Source organism: Nelumbo nucifera, chromosome 4 (genome assembly GCF_055504915.1).
Source record: "Nelumbo nucifera cultivar China Antique chromosome 4, China Antique-T2T, whole genome shotgun sequence".
In the NCBI taxonomy this organism is placed as follows: Eukaryota; Viridiplantae; Streptophyta; class Magnoliopsida; order Proteales; family Nelumbonaceae; genus Nelumbo; species Nelumbo nucifera.
In genome coordinates this window covers 71,967,045-71,990,232 of record NC_142652.1, presented here as the reverse complement: position 1 = coordinate 71,990,232, position 23,188 = coordinate 71,967,045, and positions in this window count along the sequence as shown.

Here is a 23,188-nt window from a genome sequence, read left to right as displayed (position 1 = left end):
ATGCCAAACACTGCCAGAATCACCTCGTTTTTTCTAGCCTCCATCTTACTATCTAGTTCATGGTGTCGCAATAACAAAAAAGCATTAATCAGCTCCATGCGTCAAGTTTTTTTTTTTTGTTTATAGATGAAATAACTAATATGTTACTGAGAATTAAGAAAAGATAGCTCCATGCGTCAATGATTCCTTTTTCCTTACCCCAATCAAAGATTTAGCTCCATGCTCAATTGTCTAGGTGCAAATTTTGGTTTCTTCTTTTTTGTTTAAGTTGTTTTGTATAGTAAAATTAAAAGTAAAGATTACACTCTATATGAGACAAATGTTGTCTCCTTCGGAGAAGTACTAAAATAATTATATAATATCCACTATATGTGAGAGAATTGAGAGGTAGGGTCGTATGGAAAACTAGAAAGGTAGTGTAAATTTTATAATAAAAGTGAGAGAATATATACAATTTTACTTATAAAGCTGTGGTTGTTTAAGGTATAAATGTAAATATGTACTTTAGGTGAATGCAAATGGGGATCAGATTATCGGACCCATTTGCATCCGAGATTGGCTTCTATTAGGGTAAACCTGTGCTCACACTGTTTTAATAGCATTTTGTAACCTTACATTGGGAAGATCTCCTCATGAAATAAAGCACACAAGTAGGAAGATATTCTCAATGCAAAGCAGTAAAGGTTGCCTGAGCAGGCTTTGCCCTGACTGAAGCCAAATTCTTTGCATCCACTTTGTTTGGTAACCAACTATGCAAAAGAGGTCCATATTGGGCATGGCGGAAGATGTGAACTGAAATCCATCATTAAATCTATGAAGTGAGATCCACCGTTTTGTGAATTGAAATGGTTTCCTCGTAGGATGAATAAATTAGATCACCTGAGCTCAGTCTCTCCATGTTTGTGTCTATTTCCACAAAGAAGAGAGAGAGAGAGAAGGAGAAAGAGAAAGAGAAAGAGAAAGAAAGGTGGACAGAGAGAGTGAGAGCACACTAAATCGGAATTGGGCATTTTTCTTACCTTTGTCACCGACAATAGGGAAGGTAGATGCAATGTGACCATTGTATCATATCCGATGGGAAGAATAGAGGAAATTAAACAAGTTTTTACTTGGATGGAGAAAAAGGTAAAATTTTATATCGATTTTATCAATGTAAAACTTTCCACTGATTTTCAAGGGAAAAAATTGACATGAATGGAGTTTTACACTGATTTACAAGACATTAACATTTATACCAAACACTTGCAAAACCGGACAATAATGCAATATCGCAGTGGTCCAAAGTTTACTCCACAAACAAATGCAGCTTAAGGACGTATGAAAATCATAATAATTGCATGCAATCCTTAACAAGGTCTAAATTTTGCATTTAATTTCAATGTGCACTACAAACAAAGCATTCAACAAAGCCAACTCAGTTTAATAGGTGGCATTTGTTTCCATAGCAAGTTTATGAAAATCAAACTTATGTTTTTTTATTTTTCTATTGTTGCTCAGTTGATACCATCATACTAGTAAAAAAAATAAAAACTTCTATACCGGATCAAATGCCCACTCATACAAGTGTCAATTGCTTTGTCTAGGTTTACCGTAAGATGATTTAGGGGGGTAAGGCAACGTATATGACTTTTCCATGTCAGTAGGGGTGGCCACGAGACGAGAGCTATTCAAGTTCAACATGATTTAAACCGAGTTTCAAGCCCAGTGAAGTTCAACTTGTGAGGCTCATGAGCCTAGTATAATAAATAAATAAAAATTTATTATATAGATACATACATACATATACATATAATAATATTTTATATATAATATTTTTATTTTTTATGTATAATAGTAAATAATTTTTATAATTCTTATTTTTTGTATGTAAAATAAAAACATTTTTATATGTAGACTTTTTATTTTTTATATGTATAATAATAAATAATCGAGCTTGAGCTCAAATCTTTAGCTTCAATCGAACTCGAGTCTAACAGAGTTTCAGCGAGCAGAGCTCGAATAGTTAAGTATTCGGCTTGGCTCGGCTCAAATCCACCCCTACATGTCAGCATAAATTTAATTTTATTGACCAAATTGCCCCTACATGGTGAGTTAGCCTAATTAAGCATATTTTAATGATTGAAATGCCCTTAATTGCCCAACTTCCTTAAAATATAAGATTTCTATTCGTTGAGAATCTTTTTTGCTCTTTTTATGTTGTTTAAAAGTATTCCAAGGAAGTTGTAAAATATTGCATTTACCTGTTTTTGAAGAAAAGCTCCCTAAACTGCACACTCGTTTTTTGTTTTCTCTTCAATTATATGCTTGTTTTGATTTCCAAATTCACTCAACATGCTATGACACCATGTTCGTTTATCTTCATAGTTATGACACCATGCTATGAAACATCACCACTTTAACACCTTCTCTCCTCATTTTGCAAAAGAGATCCGTTGCTTTCTTGGTATCTCCATTTTCCAAATACCCACAAATCATGGTTGTCCATGATACCACATTGTGAACACCATACATTGTAGAGAATAAATGTAATGCACCATTTATTTCACCACACTTACTATAAGCAACCATAAGTGATTTTGTAATGTTAAGATCAAATCCAAACCCGACAATGGAGTTGTTTTGCAAAACCCAATTTTTTAATGTTAGCACACAACTTCATAACTGTAACAAAGATCAATTGGGTTAGCTTCAACCTGTAATTCTCATCTTATAAAAGAATTCTAATGCTTCTATTTCAAACCCATTCAACATAAATCCTATTGTAAGTACATGTAATTTACTATCTTCAGACTACGATGAAGATGTTAAAAGAAAAACATACGGAGAAATCCCAACTAGGACACTTCTGTAATGGCACAACAACACTTTATTAAAGTAATGTAAGGCTCACACACTTGCGATGAGCACAAAAAGCCATCCTACACTTGCGATGAACATGAAATGCTTTCCGGGACCTACAATGAGCATAGTGAGCAATACGAGACCAGTGATGGGTCCAGAATGATATTACAACTTTGTGACAAACTCAGTGCACTACCAACATCCTGTGATGAGCATAGAGTGGCAGCTCATGACATGATGAATGATAAACAAAGCCAAAGTCAACAATATACGTTTGTAAGCAACTCATGCTCTACACAAACGTGGTAAGCCACGACAAAAAGCTTTAAAGATTACTTACAAAGACGTCCAAACGCACTAGCCGATCAAAAGTCTCGACATGTTTCTACAAGAAAACCCATGAAGGGGTGTATTCGACACATGCTATTTGAGAATCCTTAGGGAAATGAAACTCTATCCCTAGAGTCTCATTAGACACGTGGCAAAACTTTAGTGGAGTTCACTTGATAGCTAACATGAGGATAAAGATCTCCTTTCCTAATAGCCTAAGGATCCTATTTATATAAAGGGAGAGCAACTCTCCCCCAGGTCAAACACTATCCCTAGAGTCTCTTTCTCTCTCATTCTATCTCTCCCTCTCTCACACTCCCTTCTCTGCTCTTCTCCCACCATCCTCTACAACCACTATTCTCCCTCACCTTCCCTCTTCCCTATTGTCCTCTTCGAACCTTCAAAGACTAGACCAACGGACCAGAGCTCATGGTGATTACACCTGTAATAATACCATTCCAAGAAAATGCATCATGGTTCTTCATATCCTCAAACACTGCACTAGCATCTTTGATTAGTCCTAACTTAGAATACATATATATCAAAGAATTACCCACAAATGTTGTTGACTCAAAACCAAATTTTATGACCTGGCTATGAACTTCCATGCACTTAGTTGTGAAAGCTGCAAGAACACTAGTAAAAATGAATGGATTGGGCTTAATTCCCTTAGTATGCATATGATAAAAAGAGTTCCATGGCAAGGTCAACCATCCCTTCTACATATAATCAGCTTTGACTTCTAATTTCGTGCAGTGAAAATGTATTTCATTACCAAAAATATCGAAAGCAATGTCTCTCCCTTCTTATGTGCTGAACATGTTGTTCCCAAGTAACATGTAGAGGAGGTTTCAAACCACAAGATCAATAGAAAATAGGATTTTCAATTGAAAATAGATAATAGAATAGGGTTTTCAATAGATAGTGGAAAATCGGTAGTGAGGCTATGTGTTTATGGCGTGTTGTCGTAGGCACCCAAAAATAAAACCTATACTCCTAAAAATAAATGCAGTAGTGCGAATAAGGATCGTTCCCACAGAGAGTATCTACCCTAGTTTGTGTGCTGCGTGAACAAGGATGGAGGGGGGGTTTGTATGTAACGAAAACCATAATTAAAAAGAAAGAAAACTAAATGAGAAGCAATGCAAATCAAGGTACTGAAATTAATCAAAAGAACGAGTCTTGGCCTAAGTCAACATCCACCATCAGAATTTCACTACTGCTCATTGATGCAAAGATATATCAATTCAGACTTTGAATATTCATCATAGGAATTATTTTCCTACATCTCCCTAATCTCAATTAATCAGAAAACAAACGATCCTCTTAACCCTTACTACTGAACAACCCCTAAACAAGTGTTAAAGATTTAATCCAGCAGTAGCCTTAAGCATTAGAGATCGATGAAGCTAAACAACACAAGCACAAGCGGTTGCATTTAATTCAGTCGAGTGTTCTTCCTAAGATCTAACAATTTCTGACGCAACAAATCATTAAACCCTAGTTGCTTCGTAGATTAGAGGGATCAAACAATTACGGATCTGAGATCTAACCTAGCAGTAGATTGCAACGAATAATAAACTAGTAGGCCTCCTAGCAATCGGACTAAACAATCATAAACATGAACATAGAAGAACATTCGATATTCAAAGCATAAATCAAACAATAAAAATCAAATTAGATCTCACAGTTTTGTTGATTTTGAGGCTTCTGTTTCCTTCGACCAAGTATTAGAATTTAGCCACGCATGGTCATGGTGAAAACTCAAGAAAGAATTGGAGAGGAAGAAGAGAGGGGCAACAACCTAGGTATAATTGTTTTTTTCTTGTTTTTCCTCTTTTTTTCTTTCTCTCTACTTCCCCTAAGAGAAGCCTACAAAATCTCCTAAAATTTCTCCAGATAACAGTCTCAAAGTCTGACTTATCAAGAAAAATATTAAAAATGAGATAAAACAAAGTTCTAATGCAAGTGGGAGAGTGGTGATTTCGCATATGAAAACTTGAAGGCTAAGGAACGTTTCCAACACGTCAATAGTGCGGTTGCAGCTACTTCGGGCCCGATTTCGACCTTGATGTAGTCTGTATCTATCAAAACTCAACATGAAAGTTGTAGAGATTTTCCTTATCATTCCAACGCATCTTGAATCATTTCAATCGGAGTTAGGATGAGAGAGTTATGCCCAAATTATGACGCGGTGCCGAAACTGTCCAGAATTGTCCAAAATAGCCCGATTAGCTTCGTTTTTCACTTAACGCCTCCAATTGTGCCCTAATTCAAAATATAAGAGTAATGAGTCCATTTAGGCACTGAATAAGTATAAAAGACTAAACATTAAGGGAGAAAAATAGGATATTTTGCATTCTCACTGGTTTATTAGTAGTTGATAGCAAAGCTAGGATTTCTAGAGGTGGCTGAACCACCAAATCGGCGGCAAAGCTATGCATCTCAATACCAAGTAGTAGAGATACTTTCTTGGGTTTTTAGAGGTTAACAAACCACCTATTCATATGAAAATAGGTATGAAAATAGAGCTGTCACAAATCAGATATTTTCGTTCATTCCTTCTCCAGTGATGATTATCTTTCTCTGTCTCAAGCGATGTTAAAAGATGTAGTTATGACGGCCATTTTTTTTTCTTTTTTGATAGGGTTCAAATAGATAAGGTTTTGGGTCAAAAAATCATAGAGGTATTTCTAGAATATTTTAAAATTAATCAAATGTAACAAAGGCTAAAATAGTAATATACTAACCTTTGTTACTCTATTTGGCGCCAATTTAGGGGTTGTTCTATAATGTGGATAAGAAATTGGTGGGTGTGGACTGGTCCACACCACACCACTATCTACAACTAGACTTGTTCATGGGCCGGGTGGCCCGACGGGCTTGAACACGCAAAAGAGCCCGCGGGATTAACCCTAGGCCAAAAAGCCCGGCCCGCAATAAATTCGAGCCAGGCTTGGGATTTGCCAAAATAGCCCAGCCCAGCCCGACCTATAGATTAAAGTTAAAAAACCCTAGTCGAACCCCTCTTCTCTTTCACCTCTTTCTAGTCGAACCTCTCTTCTCTTCAGTCTTCACATCCTCCTCAGTCCTCAGTCCTCACACTCTCAGGTAGCCACACAACCGGCGAGGCGGCGAACATTCACTGTTCCTCTTCTTACTTTCTCTCTTTCTCTCTCTCTCTCTCTCTCTCTCTCTCTCTTTCTCAGACGCGAACTGATCACTGTTGAAATCGCAACTTACAAATCTCAAACACCGTGAACTCAGCTTACAGTCACCGGCGAGGCGGTGAATATAGGCACTGGCGGTGGCGGTGAGTTCTCTCTCTCTCTCTCTCTCTTTCTCAGACGTGAACTGATCACTGTTGAAATCGTAGCTTACAGTCACTGCGAACTCGGGCTTCGGGCTCGGGCTCGAGCTTCGGGCTTTTTATCAGGGCCGGGCTCGGGCCCAAGTTGTAGGCCTGTTGGTCGGGCCGGGCTCAGGCTCGGGCCTAACAAATTTCCATTCATGAAGAGTAAAAGCCCAGCCTGAGCCCGGCCCGGCCCGGCCCATGAACATGTCTATCTACAATTATTCTAAACTATGTGGACAGAAACTGTCTACACCCACAGGGACGTTCTATAGATGTAATGTGGAATAATCTACACTGCATTCCATACATCTCAAGTACAACTTGTGGGATAATTTACACAATTGATCATGAATGAAAAAATAACCATAATTTAACCCAAAATAATTTGGAATGATAATACAAAATAATAATGGATAAAATAAAACATCAATACATAATTACTAATAAATATAAAATAAATATATTTGACATTATAACTTTATCTTTAGCATTAAACAATTTAAAAACAAATTTCAATATAAATTAAAATCTGTTAAAAGATTAAATAAAACAAGGGTAATTGGATTAGTGTAACACATGTGCGACCAAACCCTTTTCATAAATTGTTCATGCCATAGCCATAGTGTGATCCATTCACGAAAAAATATTGTAGATGATAAATTAGGGTGTGGTTCGTCCCTGTCCATGCTATTTTGTGGACAAAGACTATCCACACAAAACATAACACTGCATTCTGTCATGGACAAGAACAAAACGGTCTCGTCCACAATATTTACACTACCAAACACCCCTCTTACTGACATGGGGTTTTGTGGACGTTTTGAAAAGTTATAGTGACTTTAAGAGAAATGTTGAAAAGTCATGGTGAGTTTTAGACAATTTCTCTTTTACTTTTCAAAATTAAAAAAAAAAAACATCAACAGCCATTTGACAAATAGAACCAATCATTTTGCTAAATAGCTTCATACTTGTGTGGTCTTGTTTTTGGTCTTGCTTTATTCTAATTGTGTTGATCTATAGCCTTTTTCTTGAATGAAAACGGTTAAATTACCAAAGCTTTATCTAACAATCTCCTAGTTTAATGAACAAAATGTTGGGCTTTGGTACTTTGGGTTATAAAGCAAGCCACTACATGGGATAATGAATCAATAATCAAGGTTTTGTTGTGATCAGTGATTGCATAACATAAGTCTTCTTGAACGCCTTCATATAATCACGATCACTCATGTTCCTCATTAAGTTAATTTAGCTGCACACAAAATGGCTAGGTCTACTATCTTGTATTAGATCTTTTCTCTGGTCTTTCACTCCCCCTTCTATTTCTTTTTATCATTCAATAGGGAGAAGTACCTAAGTTTAGTTTGGATGGAATTTCCATTTGGATTAAAAAATAAAGATTAACTTGATTGTTAACTTACACTAATACAATTTTGATACAAGTCATAAAAGTTAAATTTGATTATATAAAATTAATATATATCTTTTACCCTTTACTTGCACATGTGTCTTTACACTAGTATATTACCTGATGCAAATGTAGGAATTATATTTATCCACATTAGAATGGACATTAGGTTAGCAAGCTAAGTCTTAACAAGCTTGAAAATAGCTTAACTTAACTTGAAAACCAAGCTCTACCCTACAAATGTTATGCATGAAATCACGTAAAAACCACACTTATCTATGAACCATAATAGTAGCAAGAGGACGACCATCACTTAAAATAAGAATACCTTTAAATTGGATCAGAATACTTCCCCTAGCTCTCAATTCGTGTTATGAACAAAAAAAGGAGGCGCTTGGCAAGTCTTTTCATGTGGCATTTTGGGCTTTTCAAAGCTTGGAAGACTAAAATTTGGTCTTTCTCTACTTGACAATAAAAGGCAGAAAGCCAAAAAGATTTATGGCCTAAAAAAACTCATAGAAGATCAAAATAGCCAAAATTTTGAAAGCTTTAAATGAAGCTTATTGTCTTTCTACACCTAAAATCTTTTATTTAACAACTTTGTACAAAATGATAGACTAGGGTACTTACCAAACAATCTAGATCTTTGAAGACAAGACCCCAAAAGCTAATTACATATTTTAGCCATCTAATATCTTCCTAAAAAGACTTGCCAAATGGCACCTTAGGCGGTGTTTGGCATTGATGTCATTGCCTTAGAAAACGACTCCATGTCGGAAAAAAACAGTGCGCTAAGAAACACTCTTATTCGGCTCCATTTTTTAGAATACGCAAAGAAAACAACCATGCCTTGGAAATCAGTAAGGCGTGGTCTAAGAGAATGTTGAATCTCATATTTTCTCATTTTCATAACCATTGTTGCCAACGATAACATGACGTGGCACTAATGTGGCAGCTAACATGATTTAAATTTGAAATGATACGGTGCATTGAAATGCACCATAACATTTGTATATCCCCTATAAAATATACCCTAACAACATATTTCCATTCGCAAGGTCCCTTTCCATTATACATTCTCAGCTGCCAGAGGTGAAACTATTGTGTTCTCAATTGCCAAAGATCGATTTGGTCAATCATCGAAGGTTTAGAATGAGCAATTTTCTCCTTTCCCATTTGTTATTTTGGTTCAGGGCATGAAAGAAGGCATCAGGAGCAAAGAAAGGCAAATCAGATAATTTTTCATAGTTTCGGCAGTGTTCAGTAATCTGGGCTTAACTCGCGTATCCAAATTCTGATTGGGATGATTCAAGACCCACTGGAAAGATAAGAGAAAAATCCACAACTTTAATGTTTTGGGCTTTCGCTGATTCGGCCTGCATCGAAGTCAAATCTGGGCCCAAAGTCGGGGAAAATTCGTAGGAAGGCCAAATCTGCAGCTGAAGCCCAACTTGCAGAAAAGCCTGGCTGAAGCCTAATTTGCAGAGGAGGTCTAATACGAATCCAAGAACAAGAAATTGAGAAGAGTCCTTCCAGATCTAAATTCTTGATGTAATCTTAGAAAGATAAAGGGATTGAATTCATTAGATAAAGAGATAAGAGTAGGATTAGAATATGACTTTCTATTCTTGTAAGATAAACTTCAAGAGAAAGTAGGAGACCACCCCCTCCCCTTTAAGCTATATAAAGGAGGGGGTGGACTAGCTGGAGGATCACTCAATCTCTGGAGGGGATCACGAATTGCATTGAGCTATCAGTCAAGAGAGGAGGAAAGAAGTCAAGAAAGAGAGGAAAGGAGATCAAGAATTCAAGAAATCTCAAGAAGAAGGTGGCGGCAAGAAGAGGAGATCTCAACACCATGGACGAATTCAAGAGTTCTTTCTTTCCCTTTGTTTGCTTTAATTCTCTTATCATGAACTGATTTGTTTCTTGCTAGGGTTGAGGAAAGCCTAATCATGTTAATGAATATATTTTTTATCCAAGATTGTGATTTTCATATAGTCTATGAATTATTGTGCTTAATGCAATTAAAAGCTTGGCCACCTCTTAATTGATTTGAGTTATGTGAATGAATCGAGAGAGAAATTCACATAATCGACTAAATAATTCATAGTGTGAATTGAATGATATATAGAGATATATATACATGATTCATTTGAATTTAATGGTTTTCTTGAACTTAATGCACTCCCATCTTGAGAGCTTTACTCAAGAGATCGAAGGGCTACCTGATGGGCGTAGGTTTAGTATATCTCGAGAGAGAATATTAAATAACATTAGAAAGACCACAGCTTATGGGAATGACAAATAATCTTGGTTAAATGAACCCATCAATATTCATTACATTGATTAGGTGGACCAAAAGCCCTAGTGATTTCATCCATTGCATATTCGGTTAGTGATCACCTTTGTTTCTATTATCTTTCTCTAGTTTTTATTTTCAGTAGATCTTGCTCAAATCTGAAATTCGATTGTCTAGATAATTAGGGAAGACGGTGGTTCTAATACTTATTTTGTTAAATCCCCGTGGGAACGATATTTTTATACTACTTGATAACTAGTGCACTTGCTAGGGTTATATATTTATAGCTATCAATGGAACAACTCAAACAATCTCTAAAATTGCTCCGATACCAAGTAGAAAATTGCAAAAAAATCTGTTTTGATATAAAAACTGTGCAAGAGAGAGAAAGAAAAGAGAAGGTTTGTGTAGAGAAGAAAAGAGGTGAGAAATTGAAGAGAATGGGAGAAGCAAAAAATTAGGTCTGGCCGCCCTTTCATTATCTTATATGCTCATAAATAAAATTGAATATAAAGACAAATATGCCCTTGGTAAGTCAGGTACTTGTAAAAACTAAGTAAACACTCTTAACTTAAACACAAACTAATGGCCCTTGGGCCTAATAACTCTCTAACTATGCTTTGTAAATAAAAACGAATGTTATCAGCTCAAAACTCAATAGAATTCAATCTCTAATTCTCTTGCTAGCTATTCTACTACTCTTAGCATGTGTTATAGGGTTTATGGTATACACCTATTAGATTTTACCCATGAGATGACTACTTTTGAGTCTCCTTTAACATCAACCATTTTAAAACCTAGCTGTTTAGCTAGTCTAAGAACTTGCAAAAGAGCCAACAGTTCAACCTTCAAAGAGTTTCCCAAACCAATTGGCCCTGAAAATATTGCCACAATCTTCCTCTATGAGTTTCTCATGACCCCTCCTATTCCAGCCATACTTGGATTTCCGAGGGAACTCCCATTGGTATGCAAGTTTTTTTAGACATGAACCCCAACAAAAATCTTTTCCATGTGGCCAAAATTTAGAGGAGGTAAAAAGGCTATGGTGGTGTGGAGCTAGATCTAGTTTGCCATCAGTTAGGCCATTTGGAGGGAGAGAGAGAGAGAAAGAGAGAGAGAGAGAGAAACATAATAGTATCTGAAGATAAGCATTGGAAGACTGAATCATTGAATAGATTGTACTGGTCATTGGCAACTGTGTGGACGATTGGGTGCCTATTCTCCCTGAATTTGTATGGTTCTACATCTCAGATCTAGGGGTTAATTTTTAGGATTTACTTCAGTTAGAAAATTGTAGTTTTGACAGTTTCTTTTGAATTATTCTTTCTCGGTATTACCTTAATGCTTGAGTAGGTAAATTTTCTTTTTACTATCAAGAAAGGTAAAAATACGGTAAAAAGACTCAAATACTTGAATTAGTTAATTGAGTAGCCTGGACCACTTTTTTTTTTTTTTTTTCTTTTTATGAATAAGCGGCCTGGACCACTTAATGGACTAGAGAACGTAAGAAATAAAATTGTGGGAGGAATCAATTTCCAAAACTGTTCCTACACCTCACTTCAAATAGTCATTGCAGCATGGCATTGTAAACTACATTATAGGGCCCCAACAATCAAATACATTATCCTGCATTGCATTCCCATACTCTAAGGTCTGTAGGCCTCATAAATCTTTAAAATCGTCAAAATCATAAAAGCATTCTTTAATTGTTGGAAGCTCAAAAGCTTAACCTAAACAGGCAAGGCTATATGTCCAATGATACCTTATGCACTTCTCTAAACAGTATGATGAGAGAGCAATGTCTTTTTATATTATATAAAAGGACTAGTTGAGATGAAATGGTTCTCAAACTCTGAGATCATGGTTATCCTTGTAGAAGGACTTTGGGGAAGTTCCAAGATTTCTTCTTCTTATTTAAATCATTATTTATAAAGTGCTTATGATATAATTGTTAGACAGTTTATGTATGCCCTTAGCTTCAATCTGATTTGATGTACTTGTTATTTAGTGGAAATAAATAAAGTGCATGTTTGATTCATGTTGTTTGGTTTAATTCTGCGTAAAACCCTAAAACTTGACATTTATAGAGATTCATGTTAGTTTTAAATGTTCACAGCCGTTGGATAAGTCTGGGGAGATTTATCCTGCCAAGGCTGATGTTGGTGTGCCACCAAGTGTTGGGATGGCCTGTCTCAGCCATCAGGGTAAAACCCAAGGCACATGCAGTATGGGATTACTTGAATCCTTGAACCGGACCAGATTTCCAGTCTTGCCCTGGACCTTGGAGATAGATGGGCAAAACTGGAAAGTTACACCTGACCCCTAGACTCGATTATGACACTTCACTAGGTGCTGGATCAGGCTGCCTTTGATATGCCAATCAGTGAGATCCTTAGCGGGGATCAAAACCTGGGTATGTTGGGGCAGTTTGAGAATTCATCTGAGTAGGTGGTCATAGTGACAGAATCAGCCACTTTGTTGGACAAAGGGTAATGATCGGGAATGCACTCTCTCTGATGGAAACCAAACTGCCGGCAGTTGATTTCAATCGTAGGAATTTTGTTTTGCAAAATTAATATACTTATATTATATGTACGGTTTCAAAATGTTTGCAAATGGTTTTAATTCCCGGGATCCATGTGAGAGGAGAGTGCGGCACTGTTCCTTGCAGCCGAGGGAGAGGTCCTCTCTTGTCGGACAGTGCTTGATCATTAAGGGCTGAGAGGTTAAGTGTAAGACCATTTAGGATAATACCTGATGGGCTAATCTTGCACCTGCCCACAGTCCCTGGGTTTTTATAAGATGGCTTGGCCCAGGGACCACTTAATGTAAGTGTTGGGCCCATATGGTCCATATGATGGACTCAAGGGGTTCATTGAGCTTTTCAGTGAATTCGGCTGGGCCGAACCCATGTGGCTGGTGTGTAGATCAATGCTTGGGTCCCACGCCATACAAAGAAGCCCAACTGGGTAGCAGATTGGAAACTAATTAAACACTGAATACTTAATGGGCCAAAAGCCCATTTCGAACTGGGCTGATATGATCACCCAAAGATGGGGCGAATCTGAGATTAATGTTAGTGAAAAGGATGGGGCTTTTAACCTTATCCACTCTGGGAGACCAAATTCAAATCAGATTTGAATCTGGTAACCTCCTGATAAGATCAGGAATAAACTAACTTTATCTGCAGATAGGATTAAGATGATCCTCTATCCAGATACTGATTTGGATTGGGATAACTCCTGATTAGGAGGTTTCTTAATCAAGAAGAAAGAGGAGAAACCCTAAGAAAATACATCAGATTTCGAGCCACCCTTTTTGGATAGACAAGGGATACCTTCTGCGAATTTTGAGATCAGATCTCATACTCTCCAGAAAAGGAGAAAAAGCAGTTCAGCTTTTTCGGTTTTGGTTCTCTCCTCTTATCGCCGCCATCTGCCATTGCAAGATTGGATCTTTGCAGAAAAGAAAGTCAAGAAATCTGTTCTTGACATTAGTCTTGCAAGAAAGACTGAAAGGGTTACAGTGTTTAGTTCTTCCAGAGGATTCTTGTGAAGGATCCAATGTGTAGGACGCACCCTGCTGGTTCTGTTCCATCCACAACTGTGTCATCTTCAGTAGGAACAGATCTTGGAGCATTCTTTGGGCGTGAACATCAACTTTGGGAGATACTGCTTCTCCGGATCAGGTATATTCCTCCCATTTTCCTTTTGGTACAGATCTGGTTTGATTATGGTTCAAGTAGGATCCTTGAATAATATATTCTAAATTTAGGGAATATGATTCCCAGTTGGGAGAAGGTAGGAAATTTTTGAAATTCGCCCACCCATTCCGCAACCTTTATGGTGTCCATTGGATGGATCCTACCATTCTTTCAGTGGTATCAGAGCCACAGGTTCGAATCTTGAACCAAAAGAAAATCAGATCTGACCCTGCGCAGATGGATAGAAGGTGTTATTTCAAGATTTGCGCAGATTGTTTTCTTTTTCAAGAAACTGTTTCTTGTTAAGGGCGATTGATCTGAAATTAATTTTTATTAAATCCAAAATTTTATTTAGAATTGTTCTTTATTTATTTTGATTTAATGGACTGTTCGAACCTGGAGATCGCAGTGCAGATTTGGCGCAGATGGTCTGCGCACCCTTTTTCTTTTCTATTTATTTATTTCATTTAATTCGGTCTGTAAATAATTTTTTTTTTATTTTAGACTGAATGTATAGGATTTGATCAAGAATGTAATTAATAGAAATAGGATTTCTGTTTTTTTTTTTTATTTTTCTTGATTAAAGAAGAAGGAAGAAGAAGGCGGCGCTGGAGATTTGCAGTTGGAGAAATCGCTTTCTGCGATTTGCAGTTTGTGAAACTGCAACCCTTGTGATTAACCTCTGTTTTGCAGGTGCTGCGAACAGTCCATGGATTGATTTGTGATTGTTTGAAATCAAAATTATTAATTTCAGATCTGTCGTGAATTAATTCTTGAATTGAAAATCAGTTCTGGATCCTCTCGGACCAGATTGGACCAAAACTGTTTGGACCGAATCTGGGGTTCGAAAGGGACTATTTTTCAGTCCATATTTCTCACATTTATTGTTCCAAATCTGATGTTCAATTACAGGGATTAATTCGGCCCACCTGTAAAGCCCAGTTTTAAAGGGTTAAAACTGCAAAAGCCCATTATTGTGAGATGAGCTGTATGGGCCGAACTGCTATCTGCGATTCAGCCCATACACCTAATAGACATTAATTGTTAATGACTTAGATTTTAAATGGGCTGTTCAACGGGCTTTACAGCAGTTAATTGATTGGATCAATTCCTCCTATACATGTGATGTTTGGATGTTTGATGTGCTGCGACCATGGGCCATAAGTGCTTGGCCCATGAAGACTCGTTAGTGGCTCTTGCGCACACCATGGCTGAATGCACATCATTGCCATGGTGTCCCTCAAGGTCATTGGATGACCCCTCCTTGCTTGGTGGGCCCCTCAACCCTGAAAAGGGATGCGTACGGAACCCCTAGCCGATTAAGGCCCACCAGAAATCTGACTTTATGAAAGTCAGTGGGAGCCACTCTGGTTTGACCTAAATTAAAAATAGGGCGTAATTTTGTTCCCTCCGGCAAATATGAATGCATGTGATAGGGAGATCCATATGATGGACTCTCTAAAGGCCTTCCGTCATTAGCACAATGATAGGAACTTCAGTAATGAGGAAATGCACCATAAAATTGGGCTATCCATTTGCTGTTGGATCTATTAGAGTGTTTCATAAGATGATAGGGGCGTCATAGACCGATGTGGGAGAGGCTTCACTAGAAAATGGGAACTCTCTCACAGTACCTTGGCGTAACCTGAATATGATGGGTGTGCACTCACTGGACAGAAAGGTTTACCTAAAAATGGCTCTGAACCTTGTCTGACAGAGGCCAAAGGGAAACTCATTTGATGAGTGGATATGATCCGTCGCAGAAAGGTGGTGGGGTTATGCAGCTGAAACAATTGGCTTCACGCACCCCATGTGATTTCCCACATTTTCAGAGACATTTTCGTCGTCTCCGTCGCTGAGAAAGGAGGGAAATCTCAGAGATGAACAAATGGGAATGGAACATAGATTAAAAGCCATATCTATCTAGGTAACATGAATCAAACTAAGGTTGTGGACTAATGATTTTGCTGTTTTATCAGAAAATGGCAAACGGTCAATTTGCAAAGCTTCTAGACGATAACAAGCTTAAGGGCCCAAACTATGCCGACTGGTACAGAAATCTTATGCTGGTCCTAACTTCCGAAAAGTTAGACAAGGTGGTGAAAAATCCTGCCTCGGAACGTCCGGGTGATAGGGCTTCTGAGGCCCGTAGGAGGGACTACCAAGATTGGGAGGATAAGAACTCCCTAGCCCGCTGGTTTGTCATTGCCTCATTACACAACTCAATACAGAGGCAGTTCGATCAGATCGAATTGGCCAAGGACATATTGGACAGTCTAAGGACAATGTATGAAGAGCAGAACCGTTCTACTCGACAGAAGGTCCTGAAATTGTTCATGACCGCGCAGATGACCAAAGGGCAGAAAGTTCATGACCATTGTCTTCGGATGATGGGATACATTAACGAACTTGAAGCTCTTGGATCCGGGCTAGATCTTGGCACGCAAGTGGATGCCATCCTAAATTCTTTGCCCTCTTCCTTCAATGCGTTCACTATGAACTACAATATGAAAAAGCTGAATGTCAGCGTCCAGGAACTCAGCAATATGTTGCAGAGGGCCGAGGATTTACTCAAGAAGGATGAGCCTGTGGTTATGCTTCCTGAAGCTAACAAATCGGGCAAGAAAAAGAGAAAGGCAAAGAAGCCCCAGAAGAAGACTACCAAAGCTAAGAAGCAGAAGAAGAACAAGGCATCTGATGTCTGTCACTTCTGCAAGCAGACCGGCCACTGGAAGAGGAATTGCCCTGCCTACCTGGAATCTAAGAAAGATAACATCGAAACTTGTGTCATAGAAACTAATATGTTAGTTACTTCTGTGTCCTGGTGTGTTGACTCCGGGGCTTCAACTCATGCGTGTAACTCACTGCAGGGGTTCAAAGTTAGCAGAATGTTGAGTGAAGGTGAAGTGACACTATTCTTGGGAACGACTGCAAGTGTTGCAGCTGCGGCAATAAGAACCGTAGAATTAGTTTTTAAAGAAGGAATACTTGTACTTAAAGATTGTCTTTACGTACAGAACTTGAGAAGAAATTTAATTTCTGTTTCAAAATTGTGTGCTGATGGATATACTGTTTATTTTAGTAATATGATTACTGTTAAATGGAATAATAAATTCATCGCATGCGGGGAACTAGAGAGCGGTCTCTATGTTCTACATCCTTCTCTGGAAACTAACTTAACCGAAACTACGTCGGTTGAAAATCCCAAGAAAAGGAATCGTGATACAGTAAGTCCCACGTGCCTCTGGCATTACCGACTTGGCCATATCGGTATTGACCGAATCACAAGGCTGGTAAAAGATGGTCCTTTGGATTTTCTAACCGTAGAAAATCTTCCCACTTGTGAACCTTGCCTTCAAGGTAAAATGTCTAAGCGGCCATTTGACGGTAAGCCTGAAAGATCTGAAGGCACACTTGACCTAATACATACTGATGTATGTGGTCCCCTGAGTGTTAGGACACGGAATCAACACGTGTACTTCATCACCTTTACAGATGATTTTTCACGATATGGTTACGTGTACCTAATGAGACATAAGTCTAAATCATTTGAAAAGTTCAAAGAGTTCAGACAGGAAGTCGAGAAACAGTTAGGGAGAGAAATTAAGGCCTTTCGATCAGATCGAGATGGCGAGTATCTCTCTGACGAATTCAGGGACTACTTAAAGGCCAATGGGATAGTGTCACAACTAGCTCCTCCTGCTACACCTCAACTCAACGGTGTTTCAGAGAGGAGGAATAGGACCTTGTTGGACATGGTCCGGTCACTTTTCATAAACTCACAATTACCCACATCCTTTTGGGGATACGCATTAGAGACTGCTATCTACATGCTGAATCGGGTTCCAACCAAATCAGTTCCGAAAACTCCATATGAACTTTGGACCGGAAGGAAGCCAAGTGTGAGACACTTGAAGATTTGGGGTTGTCCTGCACACGTTAAAAGAACAAGTGCGGACAAGTTGGAATCTAAAACCAGCCGTTGCCTGTTTATAGGTTACCCAAAGGATTCGGTGGGTTATCTATTCTATGACCCAAGTGAGCAGAAAGTGTTCTGTAGTCGAAACGCCCGATTCTTAGAATCCGATTACATCCTGGACACTCATCGTCAGGAAATAGTTCTTGATGAGGAGAGCTCAGGAGCAGTGGGAGATGTCCCACAAAATCCAGGTAATGACCAACCTAGAAGAACCACCCGGGTATCCAGACCACCAGTCCGATATGGCTATGACCAGGACAGTTACCTGGTAGAAGCCTTGACTAGTGAAGAGGATCCCGTGACTTACGCAGAAGCTATGTTAGACATAGACTCCCAGAAGTGGGTGGAGGTCATGAGAGCTGAGATGGACTCAATGGAGACCAACGGAGTCTGGACTCTAGTGGATCCGCCCTCTGGGGTAAAAGCAATTGGTTGCAAATGGATCTACAAGAGGAAGAAGGGCCCCGATGGCAGGATTGAGACCTTTAAAGCTCGATTGGTGGCGAAAGGGTATACTCAGAAAGAAGGCATCGACTATGAGGAAACTTTTTCGCCCGTGGCCATGCTTAAATCCATTAGGATCCTGCTAGCTGTAGCAACGTACCATGACTACGAGATTTGGCAAATGGATGTCAAAACAGCGTTCCTGAATGGAGATCTTAGTGAAGATATCTACATGCAGCAGCCGCAAGGCTTCATTGCTGCTGGTCAGGAACACATGGTATGTAAACTTAATAGATCCATATATGGACTTAAGCAGGCTTCTAGGAGTTGGAACATCCGTTTTGATTCTGCAGTCAAAACGTTTGACTTTGAGCAGAACCCGGATGAACCCTGTGTTTACAGGAAATCCAGTGGGGATAAGATCACCTTTTTGGTCTTGTACGTGGACGATATCCTACTCATTGGGAATGATGTAGGAATGTTGACTTCGGTCAAGGTATGGCTATCACAGCTGTTCTCCATGAAAGATCTTGGAGAAGCTTCGTACATACTGGGTCTTCGACTCTGTAGAGATAGATCGAAGCAGATAATTGGATTATCCCAGGCTGCTTATATTGACAAAATTGTCAAAAGATACAACATGGAAAACTCCAAGAAAGGAAACGTTCCTTTCAGGCACGGAGTCACTCTCTCCAAGAAGATGTCTCCCAAGACTTCTGAGGAAAGTGAGAGCATGAGAGACGTTCCCTATGCCTCAGCCATAGGGAGCATCATGTATGCCATGCTGTGCACTCGCCCGGACATAGCTTAGGCGGTGAGTGTCGTAAGCAGATTCCAAGCAAACCCAGGGCAGGAGCATTGGACTGCTATGAAGAATATACTCAAATACCTTCGAAGGACAAAAGAGTTTTGTCTAGTATTCGATGGTAGTTCACTGCAAGTTTTAGGGTATACCGATGCCGATTTCCAGTCGGATCCAGATGATAGAAAGTCTACATCTGGGTATGTTTTCACGATAGGATCGTGTGCTGTTTGCTGGAAAAGCAGCAAACAGGGGTCCACTGCAAACTCCACAACCGAGGCCGAGTACATTGCCGCAAGTGAAGCTGCCAAGGAAGCCGTATGGATGAAGAAGTTCATACACGAATTGGGAGCGATTCCATCCAGCACATCACCCATCCCGTTGTTGTGTGACAACAATGGAGCGATCGCCCAGGCTAAAGAGCCTCGGGCTCACTCGAAGTCAAAGCACATCGAGAGAAAGTACCATGTACTGCGGGAGATCGTTGGTAGAGGGGACGTCCTAATTCAGAAAGTAGCATTAGCGGACAATGTGGCAGACCCATTGACTAAGCCACTGACACAGAAGGTGTTTGAGAAACACGTGGAAAGTATGGGACTCCGGCTTGTACCAGATTGGACCTAAATGCAAGTGGGAGCTGTTAGACAGTTTATGTATGCCCTTAGCTTCAATCTGATTTGATGTACTTGTTATTTAGTGGAAATAAATAAAGTGCATGTTTGATTCATGTTGTTTGGTTTAATTCTGCGTAAAACCCTAAAACTTGACATTTATAGAGATCCATGTTAGTTTTAAATGTTCACAGTCATTGGATAAGTCTGGGGAGATTTATCCTGCCAAGGTTGATGCTGGTGTGCCACCAAGTGTTGGGATGGCCTGTCTCAGCCATCAGGGTAAGACCCGAGGCACATGCAGTATGGGATTACTTGAATCCTTGAACCGGACCAGATTTCCAGTCTTGCCCTGGACCTTGGAGATAGATGGGCAAAACTGGAAAGTTACACCTGACCCCTAGACTCGATTATGACACTTCACTAGGTGCTGGATTAGGCTGCCTTTGATATGCCAATCAGTGAGATCCTTAGCGGGGATCAAAACCTGGGTATGTTGGGGCAGTTTGAGAATTCATCTGAGTAGGTGGTCATAGTGACAGAATCAGCCACTTTGTTGGACAAAGGGTAATGATCGGGAATGCACTCTCTCTGATGGAAACCAAACTGCCGGCAGTTGATTTCAATCGTTGGAATTTTGTTTTGCAAAATTAATATACTTATATTATATGTACGGTTTCAAAATGTTTGCAAATGGTTTTAATTCCCGGGATCCATGTGAGAGGAGAGTGTGACACTGTTCCTTGCAGCCGAGGGAGAGGTCCTCTCTTGTCGGACAGTGCTTGATCATTAAGGGCTGAGAGGTTAAGTGTAAGACCATTTAGGATAATACCTGATGGGCTAATCTTGCACCTGCCCACAGTCCCTAGGTTTTTATAAGATGGCTTGGCCCAGGGACCACTTAATGTAAGTGTTGGGCCCATATGGTCCATATGATGGACTCAAGGGGTTCAATGAGCTTTTCAGTGAATTCGGCTGGGCCTTGTATTAAAGGCTGGGCCGAACCCATGTGGCTGGTGTGTAGATCAATGCTTGGGTCCCACGCCATACAAAGAAGCCCAACTGGGCAGCAGATTGGAAACTAATTAAACACTGAATACTTAATGGGCCAAAAGCCCATTTCGAACTGGGCTGATATGATCACCCAAAGATGGGGCGAATCTGAGATTAATGTTAGTGAAGAGGATGGGGCTTTTAACCTTATCCACTATGGGAGACCAAATTCAAATCAGATTTGAATCTGGTAACCTCCTGATAAGATCAGGAATAAACTAACTTTATCTGCAGATAGGATTAAGATGATCCTCTATCCAGATACTGATTTGGATTGGGATAACTCCTGATTAGGAGGTTTCTTAATCAAGAAGAAAAGAGGAGAAACCCTAAGAAAATACATCAGATTTCGAACCACCCTTTTTGGATAGACAAGGGATACCTTCTGCGAATTTTGAGATCAGATCTCATACTCTCCAGAAAAGGAGAAAAAGCAGTTCAGCTTTTTCGGTTTTGGTTCTCTCCTCCTATCGCCGCCATCTGCCATTGCAAGATTGGATCTTTGCAGAAAAGAAAGTCAAGAAATCTGTTCTTGACATCAATCTTGCAAGAAAGACTGAAAGGGTTACAGTGTTTAATTCTTCCAGAGGATTCTTGTGAACGATCCAGTGTGTAGGACGCACCCTGCTGGTTCTGTTCCATCCACAGCTGTGTCATGTTCAGCAGGAACAGATCTTGGAGCATTCTTTGGGCGTGAACACCAACTTTGGGAGATACTGCTTCTCCAGATCAGGTATATTCCTCCCATTTTCCTTTTGGTACAGATCTGGTTTGATTATGGTTCAAGTAGGATCCTTGAATAATATATTCTAAATTTAAGGAATATGATTCTCAGTTGGGAGAAGGTAAGAAATTTTTGAAATTCGCCCACCCATTCCGCAACCTTTATGGCGTCCATTGGATGGATCCTACCATTCTTTCAATAATACATGCTCTATTATTTTGATTATATTAACTCAATCTCTGTACTCTACCTATTAAAAGAAAAGTAAATCTTCATTTTTTCTTTACTTAGTTTCTATCTTGTTCTTCAACGTAAACTTGATGCACTAAAAAATTAGTGTATGATAACAACCTTGATGGTACAATGCCATTGCTTCCTTGGACATATAGCCTATCATCTAACATTTTGCTCTATGCTTCTTTTGATGCTTATTGTGATTATATCTGCACAGTTGGAACTTTTGAAGTAATTCATATCTCACTTGTATTTGGTGCATAATTTAAATTTGCATTAGAGAATAAATTAGCATTTTCTTGTAGAGATAGTGGGCCGAATGGACCATGATTTTGAACAAAATTAGCATTTTGATGCTTATTGATCAATTTCTTTAAGGTTTTTCCATTTCATGAGTTGATTCTAAATGGTCTGTTTGTGACTGATATGCCAATAATCCCCAAAAGTATTTGTTCCTTGAGCTTGCCTCGTTACCTTGCCACAAAATGAATGTTTTTTCTTTCTATAATAATTGTTGCATATGACCTTTCACCATTTTCTTCATTGGTGTTAATAGAAATCATAAGAAAAACAGTAGAAGATTACTTACATTTCCTTTCAATTTTAGACCTTCCCTTAACAAAACTTTCCTAGAAAGGCTATAATAGGTGTGAGGGATTCACTTAGAGTTGGGGTTACGGTGGTAATAGAAGGATTAAAGAAGGGTAAAGTATTGAATATCAGAAAGTTAATTGTAACAGGAGATTTCAAAATTCGTTATAGGCTGGTTGCAAAAGGAGGAAAATTGATTATGGAAGTTTGCCAACTAAAAGATCTATCTAGGTTTCTAGACCTCCAGTTCGTTATGGATATGATCAAAAAGTTGCTTGATGGAAGCTACAAGTAGTGAGGAAGATCCTGTGACTTATATGGAAGCTATATTGGACATAGACTACTTGAAGTGGGTAGATGCCATGAGAATTGACATGGACTCGATAAAAACCAATGGAGTTTGGACTCTCGTAAGCCCACCCCCCGGGGAAATCAATTGGTTGCATGTGGATCTATGATAACTTTGTATTTTAATGCTTTAAGAGCATCAATTTAGGGGTATTTTAGACCTTAGACTAGCTAATCTATACCCTTTTTCCGGTTAAATTCAATATTGTGACCTCTAAGGTTCCCTATGCAAATTCTGGGTAAAAACTAGGAAAATTACAGAGTTTCCTACAGATTTTGGGAAGTTGGTGTGAATTCCAGCTGAGAGAGGGGGTGTTTATGTGAAAAACTGAGCACAGGAGGGCGCTTCCTATTTGCTAAACCCAAAAAGGTGCCCCTCCTACTGTATTAGCATATTCCCCTCTCCTTAACAAACACTAAGACGCCTCCCCACTCATTCTTTTCACCTCTAACAAACCCTAGCCGC